The following is a 14,676-nucleotide window of genomic DNA, read 5'->3' as shown; positions in this document are numbered from 1 at the left end:
TTGGCAGCTTTTAGATTGTTCTTAGTTTTAGCCTATTATTTTTAATTTCCCTAAGTTAAAAAAACAAATCCAAATTGAGTTGGACAGCACATAGAAAACAGTGCACCTGCACTTAGAAACATAATCACAGACAGAGTTGAGACTTGGCATAGTGGAACTAAACCAAATAAACACAGGTAATCAAGATGGGAAAATAAGTAAATAAAGTACAGAATTGAGTTCTGTCAACAGAGTAACAAGGGAAATGCTGTCTTTGTTCTTGGTAATAATGACAAGGACTAATTTTTACAGTTAATCCAACACAGAATGGGAAGCTAATCAAAGAAGGTATGACATTGCCTGGTAAATGACTACAGGAGCCAGCCTGGGATGCAACATGCTCAATGGATTAGACGTAATCTAAACAAGCATCAGGCTGGCCAGCAAAAAGACGACCACAGTAATTGGCAACGAAAATAATTTTCTGTTTAGTCAGATTTCAATTATTTTCTTTGTAAGAAAGAAAATGGCAATGATAAACATAGGCTCATCCTTTTTTTAATTACGACTCCAAATCAGGCTAACCAGAAGCAAAATTTACTCCTGACTCCAGTGGGAGTTAATGCACAGTACATTGCTGGCCATGTACTCCTGAAATTTGGGAACAGGTCTCCAGGTATCATCAGATTCAGATTCTTTAAAGAGTACATAATCTTGGTTCCTCTCCAATGCAGATGAAACTGTGCCAATGAGTTCAAAATAAAAATAAATAAAATTTGCGATAAACTTGCTCCTTGCCAGAATATTAAAGAAAAAACAATTTAGGACAACAGTGATCTGCTGTGACTCCCACGTTGCTGGCAGCCATTTCAGTGCAACTCCAGCACTGGAGCTGCATGCCTGGCAACTGGGCAGTAGCAGCTTGGGAGCTGCTGAATGTTCTCAGTTTTCAGCTTCACAGAGAAGCCTGTAAATGGCTGCTGCTACCCAAAGTATCTGTTTCTGTATCCCAGCTGAGTTTTATTCCATAAGGAAGTTACAGGATCACAAGAAAGGCACTTTCACCTTTTACCTATGAACTCCCCAGGAAGTTCCTTCTCTCCTTGTCTCTCTGAGTTTTGTGGGTTTTGGCCACATGAAGATTTTGGTGTTAGGAAGACTAGCCAACCTTGATATAGGATATTTTATGGCTCTGAATAAACTTTGAACTAATCGGTAACTAAAAAAGCTGCTGAGGTATCACTCTCCCTGGCTGAGAAATGGATCAATGAAGCATCTGTATGCAGAGGTCAGTATTACACATGAATGCATCCAGTACCAGAAGGCAATAAGATGATGCAGAAGTTTATCTTTGTTAGGGTAGTTCTGCTTTGCAAGCAGCAGGAGAAAAGTCTTAGAAGACAGCATATATGGCATGTGCCTACAGTCCATCCTTGCAATATTGCTATACGGGCCTGAAAAGCAAAGGACTACGCTGATGCAACGTGACGACTATTTATGCCTTACATAGGTGATATACATCAACTTGACTGCAGTAACAACAGCTCTACAGTTAGACCTAAAGCATTTTTCCCCTTATACACACAGGTGCCCTGTGCTTAGAAAAAGCTGGGCACTGGATTTTGTTGGAGTCTTCAGGATTTAGATGCATTTGCCTCAGCTGTAGCACCAACAGTAAAAATATGATAAAATATTCAGTCTGCTTGACAATGCAAAACAGCCCCATTTTATGTCCCTTTGGTCACACCTAGCTAGTCTCAACAGCTAGTGCTTCGGGATTTATCTCTTTCAATATGTAGGAGTCTTCTGCTGAAAGATTTTTAAAGGAACCAAACATTCAGAGCTGCTCAGTATATTTATGACTTACCCAGAAACTGTATTAAGACTAATAAATTAATTCTCTTACAAAGAATTAATTTATGACTTCTTAAAGGTTAGAAAAAAATTTCAGAAACAAAATTTCAGAGTTAAAATAGACATGGAATAGTAAGAAACAGGCTCTTTGGATCTTTTGCAGTTGCCAGCTGTTTACAAGGCACAGATTTCTAACACTTTCTCTGGTGAACCGCAATCCCTGCAGAGCCACACACTAGCGGTTCTCCTTCTTACTACATATCATGTGTTTTAATAAACTCTTAATATTAAGTGTTACACTTTTAAAATCTTATCTAAAAATAAACCTTCATACTGCTGTTGGTATAATCAAACTCTGGGGGACTGTGTAATTAAAATGTGAAGATCTGAAGAAAAATTACTCTGGTCTGCTCTCGGAGACTGTGACACCAGCCATCCCAGTACAAATCCCTCCTGTAACTTCTGTCTAAAATTGGGTCATTTTAGCAAGAGTAAACTGAAGAAGCCTGTTTCATTATAAAGCAGATCTGCATTAGGAAATCCGCAGCTATTCTGTCTACTTCATCACAGACAAGAATAGGGTGATGTTATACTTACACCTGTGTTGCAAATATACAAAATACTCCAGTCGTGTTGTCCCTGGGCTAGGGCCATACTGAAGCAGTAAGTGGAACAAGCGTGGAGAGGATATCTGTGCAATCTCTGCATGCTGCAGATGAACCAGAACTGTGTGATGAAGCTACCTCTATTATTTCTGCAGAGACGTCAACAGTTCAGGTCATTTTGCATTTCTGAACTGACATTTGGCCTACTTTGTACCTACAGAGAACGTATCTGGAGACTTCTGAAGCGGTCTAAAGAATATTCCTAAAAAACTAGCAACAATCACTTTCTTTACTCATTTGCTAATGAGGTGAAGTGATATGGCAAGGAAGTACGCATGCATACCATTAATCTTTGTTATTAATAGATGAGTGCCTATAATTACACCAAGTAATTCTAGAATCCTTCAGCTAACTGTTCATGGATTCTGCAATCACCACAGAAGTGCCAAACATATTAAAAATACACCACAAAAATAGCATCTGATACACAACAGAACTGAATGGACTATGTTTATAGCTGGCAGATTAACAAAGCCAAGGAACAAAGCTTCTGAAGGATGTTTTGAATTTCAGTGATGGCCTGTAGCTAATTCATGCTGTTTTCACATGAGAAACGGATGGCTGCTGAAATATTTTTCAATACAAGTTCAAATGAGGAAAAGCAATAACCCACCTCCTTTTGAAAAACTGTGCAGTTAGGCATAAACAAACTTGTTATGGTCTGGATTAAAGCCAAGTACACGCACAAGTACAAAGATACCTCCCTTATGAAGATTATTTGCTTCATGTATTTGAATCGATGCATCCATTTATCCATTACTGACAGCGTTGCACAGAAAGGAGTACGAATAAGCCCTGGAAGACTGCAATATAAGATGTATAAACAGATTTTTCTAAACCACATTTTCCTGAGTATTCCTTACTGTTTCATATGCTAAAGAAAGAAATAAAGCTTATATATCCATCTCTCAGCAAAGCCTCTTTCGCTCCACAAAATCTTTTCCACTGTGGAAAAGTAATTAAACTTAATCTTTGGTTTTACTCTCAGTGAAATAAGCTTTACAGAACAGTTTTTCTTGCAATGCTCCAAATCTAACAATTACATGAAGAGAACAATTTTAAAGTCATGATGTTTCATTAGGAAATTAATTTTTTAAAAAATCTGCCATTCTAGTAATTACGGAAAATTTACATATTGGAGTATATTTACACACACACGTTCTGATTTAGAGAACAGTGTATTTTCAATACTTATTCCCCCCTTTTCTTTTACTCCCTTACAGATTCCTCAAGGGCAACTGAACTGAGACATTGACATTTCAGGAGATCTGTAGCAAACATCATAAACTGACGTTTGAGAGCTTAGCTTGCGATATTTCTGACAATGGATTACATAAATACACTACGCCAAAACTGTTTGCAAATGCCATCCAGTGCCAAAAATGTTTGCAAATGTCACAGGGAACCACCCAATATGAAAAGGATCCTTTCCTTAATCTAGATTGATTACTTCTGCACAAAGGCCTGACCTACAGGCTACAGAACACAAACAGTGCTTCACTGATGCCTGCTGTGCCCCCCTGTGACTCCCATCAGTAGGAAATGAAACCATGCAGTGACTTACAGGAACTATTCACTGTTTTTCTGCATCAGATATCTTGAAAAAACCATCATTTTCAATTTCAGAGAGTATCAGAAGGACAATTTGGTGATAAGACAATGGGTGTTTGGGAACTGAAGAGAGAACACAGGTCTATTACCCTGACTAACAGAAGATGCAGCTAACCTGTTAGATCATGTTACTCAGACCCTGGTTCCTAGACAATAAATCCACTAAATCATGCTCTCACTGGAGAGCGTCACCTTTGTGTATCGAATACACACTTACTGGTCTGTGATTTCTTCCATTCTTCCACATTCTAGAAAGTCTTGGATTAAAAGTGATTTTTTTAGGTGGTCTGTGTTGTTGGCAAATATCTTATCAAGCTTCTATTTTAATAATTCAGGCTGAAAATGCGAAGTCAAAGACTTTCTTTTGAACATGCACTCTGAATTTAAGCCACTGTTGTTTGTACCTGAAGTTATCTGTTATAAACGGTGTCTATCAGTTTCATGACTTCCAAATATGAATACAATATAAATAAGAGATTATTTGGTTTGGGTTTTTTTCAATCCTAGTAACCAGTTTCTATTAATTTTGTGAATATATATTTAAATAGATACTTCCCTCTTCAGTTGTACATTTCAAATTCTAACTAAAAAAAAAAAGAATCACTAGAAGTGTTTTTGGCTATGAGAACTTGTCAGTGAAGAAACTACACAATCCCATCTACTCAAAGCCCTACACTACCTACCTGAAATCTGCTTTCAGCTAAATGGAGAAAGTAACTTTGAAAATTTCTCTTCCTGGAAATTCATGGGCTTTTCCAGCACTCTGCCACTCCAAAAAAGAGATCAGACTTTGGAGCATTCAAGCTATCGCTGTACACAGTGGAATAACACATCATCAAAAGGGGTCTCCTCTAATGCATTGTTTTGAAGATCATGAATGGTAACTAAGGGTTATGGATCCCAGGGCTCTCATATCCATCTGCACTTGCACACAGAACGCTCTGACTGACCAGATGGCTTCTTAGAAAACAACATGTTTATATGAATAGTTTCCAAAACACTTTCTGGTGGCACGCTTATTTTCTGTAAGAGTCCTGCAGATGGTTCCCTTCCCCTACCTATATGTTCTCCAAAATATATCTTCTGAACTAGCTGTTATACAATCTTCAGCTACATATGCTGATATTTGACTATGAATATCTAAAGCTGGCAATTTTCTTAAAATAATCTCCATAAAGAGAAACTTAACAAGCAATTATAGATCAGCTAGTTTAAGTGCAGCTGTAGAATAAATATTACAAACTAGTTTGCAGGATTTAGTAGGCCAAAAAGTAAGCTTGAAAGCCACAATTTAATCACAGGGAATTCATGTAGATTTGGACAAGGGTGGTCTTGCTTAACTTGTATTCTTTGACAGTATTACTGCCATGGCAAACAAGGGCAATTAAGTTGATATCAGTGCTTTAGGTTTATAATTGTCATGAAGTCTGATATTGATTCTACTAACCAGGAGGTAACGTAACTTACTGGGCAGGAAACTGGCTCAAGAAGGGCAGATTTTGTGAAAAGAACATTATTCAGATATATCAGAGAGATCTGTGGGGTGTACACACGTGACACATGAAGCAGTGAGGTACTGAAATGGTCCTGAACAACTATGCAATAAATTGCTCTTATCATCCACATTTACCACTATGTGTTCACTCTAGTAGCTATCACTATAGAGACAATTTAGTGGAGTCTCACCTGCTGAGTAGTTTAAAAAATTATACCAAGAAAAATTCTCTTAATATCAAATAAAAATATTCACCTTGGCCAGTCTGGTGCTTTTTGATGACTTGGATGCCACATAAAAACATACATTAGGACATAACATAATATTCTATATGTTTGTGGACATTTTATATTGAAAATTCTGTGCCCATTTTAAAACATTATATTAATATTTAGGGATTTGATTGAAAAGGGACAGAAAGATATACAGCTTTGGTAGTTTAAAACATGAGTGCTCCCATGTTGGAAAGTGGACACCACCATACAGTAGGGAGCAAAACATTTAGGCATCTGCACTTGTTTACAACCCCAACGCTTTAGCACATTCTCAACTATTGATTGTTTGTGTCGCAAACTCCTCTGTGCTCTCCTTCTCTGGAGGAGTCAGCTCCAGCAGAATAATGGGGCAAATTGTTATGGACAGAGAGGGTAACTAGGAAATAAAGCATCCAGACATGTCTATTCTCATTTACTAGAGAATTTAAGAAAATACATAGAAAATAAAACCCTTTCTCATTAAATTAGGTATACTATTAGAGCAAAATTTTTAGAAGAATCCTACTCACGTAATCATGCCAGAAATTGTTTTACATTATAAAAAGAAAGAACTAGACGATTACAAACAAGCTTTCTTCACAAATCATGTATACTTATTAATGAACACAAAAAAATCTGAAACTTTGATAATGACTGTTACTTGAAGGGAAGGAAGAAAGGAAATGTCCTGTAAGATCTCTTAGCTATTCAAGCAGGAATATGTTCTATGTGCTTGCAATAAAAGTTTTTATTAATCCTCTAAATATGTCAATCTCTTTCAAATGTAAAAATTTCAAATATAATTTTATAACTGTTAATAATCAGATGCATACTAGGATGTTAATAGAAAGTAGTCTTATGTACATTGTTTTTTATTTTACTATTTTCCTGGTTGTACTTCGCAACTCTTGATTATCATTTTGTATGAGAACTAAAACATGCATTTGTTTTATCCAAGATTTAAGTATAAAGCTATGGCATTCCACCTGGAGACAAACAGCATATTAACCCACTGCAGAGACTGCTGAACTGACAATACATCTATCTCAAGCTCTCAGTGAGACTTAATTTAACAAAGAGAGGCTGATAAATTGAGTTGACAGGCAGACTTTGAGGCTCTGGGCAAGCCTGGCCGAGCTATGAAACGTGTATAGACTGAGCGGTGCACACACCTAAAAGACTACCAGAATACCACAATAAAACAGAGATACGAATATGTCAAAATCAACCATAATATTGCATCTGGAAGAGCTGGTGGGTAGCTTACCTAGGCAAGTGTTTCAGTTTCCTATATTTTTCCATAGAGTTCACACATTAGGCCTAGAGAATGAGCACAGTAGCCTGATACAGATGATATCACAAATGTCTGTATTTTAAATTGTATTAAAATTGCCTTCTAGATTGAACACATGCACATTCCATAATTTTATATATCCACTTACAGTATTGATACCAATAAACAAAGACAACAAAGTTTTAGAACTGTACAAGGAAAATCTTTCTTACTGAGGAAGTACGGATTCTAAGGTTTCAGGATGAGTAGTGTATATATACTGCCTCATGGGAAAAAAAATGAACATGTAAATTACCTTAGAATCTACTGAATGCCTCCATCAGCCAAAATTTATTTAAAAGTACACAGATGATGAAGTTACAGAAGATAGAAGACATTTGCTTGCACATTTTCCAAGTTTCTAATACTATTAAAAAAAAAAAATGGAATTTTACATCTAGACTTCCTGAACTATGCTGAAAGATTCCTCAGAAGCCTAAAATATATGTGGCAGCATTTTGGAAAGCTTAATTTTCAGTTAAATACAGAAGGATTTTCTTCACTGGAGGTAGACAAATATTAAATAAAAAGAACCTCAAACAATCTGAACAAAATTCAGTTCAACAGTTTGGCTTTTAGTTGCCCATTATTGGTGATGCTATAATCTCATTAACTCTCAGCTCATCTTGTATATTCAGGATATGTTTAACACCATTGGAAAAGAGTTAAAACTAGAGGTATGAAAGTTAAACGTTACTTAAGCCGTGTTAGATGCAATTGATGAATATCATTTGGCCAGGCTGTAACAAGGCCAACATTCAGAAAAAAACAAGGATCATCCTTATAATTTTATCATCTTAATAATCTGTCACTCCTTAATTAAAAGGAAGTTAAATTATTTGCTATGTGAAGAAAAAAGGCACTTCACAAAAATATATTCAGGCTAAGAGAAGGAGAGAACGTGAGTTTATAGATCTGAGGATTAAAGGAAGAAAGACAAAGTTTTGTCCAAGTACCCAGAGAACAGGCACACTGAACAACCACCAGGCCGGTCAGACTTACAAAGTAGAAGAATTCTTCTTACCAGTCTCCTGCATTAACAACCTCCATATCAAGTTATCTCCTTCAAATCAATTCACCTACTTCATGTTTCAGTTTGCCCTCATTCCACATTTTCTTTATTACAATATAGACCTCAACTCCCTGTTGACTATCTCAGGTTTTCATTTGCCCGGTACTCAATCAAAGCATGACACTGGACTGCCTGAGCTTTGTGAGGAAATCCTACTGAGGCTTTGATACATTTTTATTCTACTGTTCTACCTTCCAAAATATATTTTGTGAAAACTACCAGTTTAAGGCATTTTTAGTATAATTCTCCAGAACGTAAACCTCACTTGAAAGTTCTAACTGGGCAAGTCAGTCCAGTTAAAATGAACGACTCTGGTGAACAACCGCCTACTGTTGCAGTCTGGACTTTTCTGGTTTTATGCACTGTTGTAAAATTAAGTTAAACTAGAACCTAGACACTGTGCTGTGCACCCTAACCTATTATGATAATGACACCTTCTTGGGTTAAATTCTGTTCCTATATGTCATTAAATATACTAACCAGTACTGACAGACAGTAAAAAGAGGGTAAAGTGAGCATATTGGTGCAAAACCACAATGCTTGCAAGAAACATACATTAATTCTGTATTTGAATGGCAGGTAAAGCTAACATATGGCTAGCCTGACAAAAACACCTTTCTTCTTTTATTTGTTTAGGAAAATCATGCCACACTACAAGGAAAAGGTTTCAAGACAGCTGTCAACATTGCTGAAAGAAAAAAAAAGGTAAACTGATTGTTCAATACCTTATTCCACAGAAAAATGCTTTCATGCTATCAAGAATGAGAAAAGTTATTTGAAGTACTGCACACTTAATTATATTAGCATTTCTAGTATTTCACTTTTCATAGCTAGGATGCAAAGATTTGTTCCAGATTCAAAACTGGCATAAAGAGATTTAAAGAATATTGCATCTATCGTTTATTAATTAGTTATGGAGAAATAGAAGTAGGATTTTATTTGTGTGTTTATAATTAGAAATAGTTTATGATTTTGCTAACCAAATCCACCTTGGCAAATACTTGCCAGTTAGGGGGAGATGGAATAAGTATACTACAAATTGACTTCATATCTGTGTAAGATGTATTTGGGAATGGATGGTAGTTATATCTTACACTTTATAATTTATCTTCTTAGGTAGCATTATTCTCAGTCAGTGGGCTAATGTTTGCTGGAAAAATCCCAGCAGAGAAAATGGACAGCTAATTGAGGTTTTTTTATGACTGAACTTCAAAGGAATGGGGCTCCTTTGTCACTGCTGCCATTAGAACTGAGGAAGAAAAAACCAACAACCTTCAACGAAGGACTAAACTTTCCACCCAGAAGAAGCAGAAAGCAAGCTCTTTCTCAAAAAAAGATTCAAGCCACAGAGCAAGATTTTTCAAACACAGGGAAGGTGGTGGAGTCTTATGAGTCACAGTCACTTGCAGAAGTGAGACACAAACAACTCCTTCCCAATTCCACAGCATTTTTCCTATCTGTGACTACTCAGCGCTGGATATCTAGAACTGCTGCTCAAATGCATCAGTCTTCCAACTAACTTGCTTTTATTCAAGAAAATTTATAATCTCCGCTTTTTTTATTTAATTCTGAAACATATTAAAGTTTTGACTTTATTAGTGTAAGTTAACATGTACTTTTGAGTACTCAGGATTACAATTTGTTGTTATATTAACTACCTCATTGACAGAAATGTGAATTGAAAATCAGAGCCGAGAACTCTAAGTCAGAAAAACAGGGATGGCAGAGCTTAAAATGGTATTTTTGCAAGTCTCTTTTCTGGTTTAATTTCATGTTGCTTTCAAAGGAAAGAAGATAATTACAAATGTAGTCTCCCTATTTTGCCCAGCCTCAAAATTGAAACTTTCTTTACTGGCTCTAGAGCCCATTCTTTGCTACCAATTTCAGAAACACCTGCTGCAGTACAGAAATGCCTGAACATATAAAGAAATCACTTTTTAACAAGGGAGTGCATGTGACTTGCTTGTTACCAGGGAAACAGGATCGCTGCTGTAATGACACAAAACTTTAACTGGCTGTGTGTTCTTTTATGAGAAAAACCTTAACCTCTTCTTGCACTGCTACAAGTTAAGCAGATTAGGGACATAAACTGCACAGTTTAGAAAAACTGCCTCTTGCTAAAGACTCGCTGAGTTTACTAGCAAGCAGTAAACAAGCAAAATGAAAAGGAAGAAGTAAACGTTACTGAGAATGACAACTCTTCTCAAGAAAATGACAGAAAGTAGTGATACAATTCCCCCAAAGCATCTTGATCCAAACAATTCCTTGGTTGAACTGACCAGCATCCCAAGTTCCCTAGACTAAGAAAAATGGTTATGCAAAATAATTGCCTTGTACAAACTGGGAACCAGGCATATTCAAGAGTAAAAAAAAGGGATTTAAAGTGACATTAAACTATTTCTGCATGCTGTAAAGGCATTAAATGAAAAATATTATGTAAATTGACGATTTCATATTTTCATGGTATGCAACTTGGCATTTTCACTAACTCTTATAGACATTTTTATTACTTGCAATAGTCAGATGGAAATAGACGCATCAGAAAAATGCATAGCACAATTAAAAGCTCCTTTAGTACAGCACTGAAGTTTGCTGTAACATTGAACATGGCTTTGTTCAATATAAACCCCATTTGTTTCACAGCTTTAGAAGTTGTGTGTTTATAAAGGAAGCTGATAAATACCAATTAGCTACCGACAGCAACATATCAAGTGCTTTTTGGCTATTACTGTCAATCTCCTTGCTTTAAATTTTTGCCCCATTCTTTTAAACTGCAATGGAGAACGTTTCTTGTACATTTCTGTACATATAAAAGAAACATCATACCATACCCTCTCATTCGTTTCAACAATTTGAGACACAAAATATCAGTATTGACTGTTTTAACATTCTTATTTCCTCAGGCAGCATTAAACAAGAGTTTATTCTGAGGCAACTGTAAAAGATCACAAACGTTCAAATGCTTCCAGTGGTGACTGGAGAGTATTCACTTCTAGGACAGTAAACACTAAGTTATTCTTCTCATCAGCACTGTAAAGGTCACTCTGAATACAAAGAAGTATGACAAAAATCTGCTTGATGGAAATATGCTCATATATACCTATTTGTGAGGCCTGTTGAACAATCTGTAGCAATTAACTTTGCAGAGCAAGTCTCACTGACTTTATTGAAATGCTAATCAGTCTAAGAGTCATACTATTTTAAAGTGAAGTTGATTTTTTTAATGGCAAGACTGAATAATAAGGCAATAAATACAATACATAAAATCCTTTAATATTATGGAGTTGCTGTATAATGTACCAGTTTTACTGAGGTCACACCAAGGCAAACAAATGACAAACACCTTTTCTCTGAGGAGTCTTAGTCCTAGAACAATACAACACTGAGGTGTTTCACTGGGGTGAGTTTAGAAGGATGTGTTTCTGTAATACTTTCACTATTACCCACAATCTGCAGGAGGAAAAGTTTTCAACAGTACTTATACTGAATACTGAAACACTTCTGGCTCAGGACTGCCTTAACAGTGAAGGACTGAGAAAATGCAAGCGAGAGCAAGGAAATGTGAGCAAGAGCAAGAAAACAGGCAGGCAGGAGTCAGAGACGTACACATAAACAGGTTCTTTCACTTGAATAAAACCTATTTACATTGGGCACTGCTGGCAGATTTCTCCCAACAACATTTCTAGTCCTTTTTTCTTTAACAATTGAGAAAAAGATCGACAACTACAAAAATAGCTTTAAAAACATGAAAACATATATTCTGACTCCAAATTTTCACTTTGCTTAAATTTTGATCTGAAATGTATATTTGTATGTAAAGCAGACCTCTGATAATTTATGTGCCTCCTGTAAATCTTTGGTAACTATGCATAATATTCTTTCTGATTAAAAATTGTCATTTAAGCTGTAGTGAGTAGTTACTTGACTGCTAACTTCTGTAAAACTACTGACAGCAGAACCAGGTTGAAGTCAGCATATATCTTGAGTGCTGATGGTTATTTGGAATATATCTCCATCTACAGCAACTGTCTGAAGACTGTGAATGCTAATAGTATTGCCAGGATAACTATCCTGAAATTAGGACATCATGGACTGAAAACTCTTTGGCTGGAATGTGCATATATTAACTCAGAATGGTTACCAAAAGAAAATCGCACACAGAAAAAAGATTGATGGGGAAGATGTCAATTCTGTCAAACATGAAACAGTTAGAGAATGCCACACCCCTGGCAGGGAAGGGGGGGGGGGAACACAGGGAACATGAATGCAAATTTGGATATATCATTGCTCTGATCACAAATCAGATTAAGGAGCTTTTCTCTCTACAATACTTTTAATGGCATCTCTCTAATGCAAACTGCCCCTTGGGATCAAAAGAGAGAAGAGCAAATAAAATTACTTGCTAATACAGATACATTATTCTTCCCAGGATAGGTGGCATCTCCCATATATATTTCCAAGGAGTGTTTTTCCATACACACGCTTTTAACTGACATAAGTGTACCACAAAAATCCTCAAAGATAATGTAAGATTTGGCCAATTATGTACTCAAGTTAAAACAGAGATTCCTTAACATTCCTGCAATGCCTTTCACACACAATAGAATAAAACTATGCTAAAGGTTGCCTCCATAATGCAAACATCTTCCACAGATAATTGGTTTTTTCCTAGCTCAATTTACCAATTTTAGCATTTATTCAGACCATTTAAGAAGACTAACCACTAGTAATAAGTAATAAATAATTTGTGAACCTTAGGTCTCAATAAAATATGAGGATGCAGAACAGTTCCTTACCACATGGAAAGGAGGAGCATAGTCACAACAAATGTTATCTGACAGACTTGACACACTTTTCCAATGACTATACTTCAAAGCCAGGATCAAAGTTTTAATTATCTCACAAATAACCTGTCAAATCCCAGATAGATCACTTTTAAAATCAAAAACTACAACTGTAACATCATCTTCATTTGTTTGGAAAAAAACTGGCTTTATAAAGCCAAATGCTTCTATTAATCCTCAAGTGTCATATTTCTCAGTATTTCCTTACTATATTCAACCCATCTTCCTTTTAATATTAAGCATCCTGTGCCTCACTCTCCCTGCTTATTCTTGCCCTCTTTAGCACTGTGTTTACTCCTCCTGATATATTTTTTCCCTTCCTCATTTTCCTCTAACATTCCTAAACCCTGTCAACTACTCAAAGCAGGGGAAGGAAAATGTAATATATTTGTAGAATGCCATGTAACACGTCTTCAATGTCAATACATGCCAAAACACAAAATAAAAGACAATGTAACACCAAAATACAATTCTTGCAGAAGAAAAAGAGATATTCTCATATCCCCTGTACTCGGCACTGGTGAGGCCACACCTTTGGGCCCCTCAGTACAAGGAAGACATCAAGGTGCTGGAGCGTGTCCAGAGAAGGGCAATGGAACTGGGGAAGGGTCTGGAGAGCAGGTCTTACGAGGAGAGGTGGAGGGAACTGTGGTTGTTTAGCCTGGAGAAGAGGAGGCTGAGGGGCGACCTTATCACTCTCTACAACTACCTGAAAGGAGGTTGTAGTGAGGTGGGGGTTGGTCTCTTCTCCCAGGTCACTAGTGATAGAACAAGAGGAAACGGCTTCAAGCTGCATCAGGGGAGGTTTAGGTTGGATATTAGGAAAGCTTTCTTTACTGAAAGAGTGATCAGGCATTGGGACAGGCTGCCCAGAGAGGTGGTGGAGTCATGATCCCTGGAGGCATTTAAAAGAGGTGTAGACATGGCACTTCAGGGCATGTTTTAGGAGACATGGTAGTGTTGGGTTGATGGTTGGACTTGATGGTCCTAGAGGTCTTTTCCAACCTTAATGATTCTGTGATTCTATGATTCTATATTTTGACCAAACAATTTTTGCTCTCCTGCTTCACATTTCAGTTAGATCAAAACAGGCATGATGCCTTTTTAAGTCTGATGTCAAGCCTTCTAGGTTATGAGAGACTAAAACCAAAACTGAGAATTAAAAGTGAAGAATGCAGAATAACTGAGACAGTTATATGTTTCTTAAGAACAACCTGCTCCAATTCAAATATTTTCATTCTATCATCAGCAAAAGTTCCACAGAAGAATAGCACATTTTTGCAATGGAACCTCCTGCATTATCTGAACATGCTAATCAAATTTTAGATATCCAAGATATTTTTACTTCAACAATCATCAGTTCTTGGCAACACAGTTCTATTGAAAGATAAATATTGTGTAATGTCTCTATGTAGTTTTATAAGTAGATCAATCAACACAGCAATAAATTAGTTTCATTAGCATGTTTCAGGCATTAGGAGGTGCTTTACTAATTAAAAGTCACATATTTAAGCAAATCCTATTCGCAGTGTGTTCACGTAAATTATATTCCTCTTTATCAGAGCGCTT

At 36.5% G+C, this 14,676-nt stretch overlaps 1 protein-coding gene and 1 long non-coding RNA gene across 10 annotated transcripts in view; one reads left to right on the top strand and one right to left on the bottom strand.

Annotated features, from left to right (window-relative positions):
* LOC142062604 (uncharacterized) overlaps nucleotides 1-8,974 on the top strand; it is a 38,475-nt gene extending 29,501 nt beyond the window's left edge. For 2 of the 7 annotated variants that reach the window (XR_012662500.1, XR_012662499.1), the window contains one exon: nucleotides 3,722-6,687. This is a non-coding gene — a long non-coding RNA (uncharacterized LOC142062604). Of the gene's footprint in view, nucleotides 1-3,721; nucleotides 6,688-8,899 lie in introns of those variants that run through there. The other 5 variants (XR_012662497.1, XR_012662493.1, XR_012662495.1 and 2 more) reach the window with 4 other exon arrangements.
* Nucleotides 1-14,676, bottom strand: part of SNX29 (sorting nexin 29) — a 150,932-nt gene that overhangs the window by 24,727 nt on the left and 111,529 nt on the right. The gene's annotated exons all lie outside the window — the stretch shown is intronic.

This window comes from Phalacrocorax aristotelis, chromosome 10, assembly GCF_949628215.1.
Source record: "Phalacrocorax aristotelis chromosome 10, bGulAri2.1, whole genome shotgun sequence".
NCBI lineage: Eukaryota > Metazoa > Chordata > Aves > Suliformes > Phalacrocoracidae > Phalacrocorax > Phalacrocorax aristotelis.
This window is presented reverse-complemented; position numbering and strand designations above follow the sequence as displayed.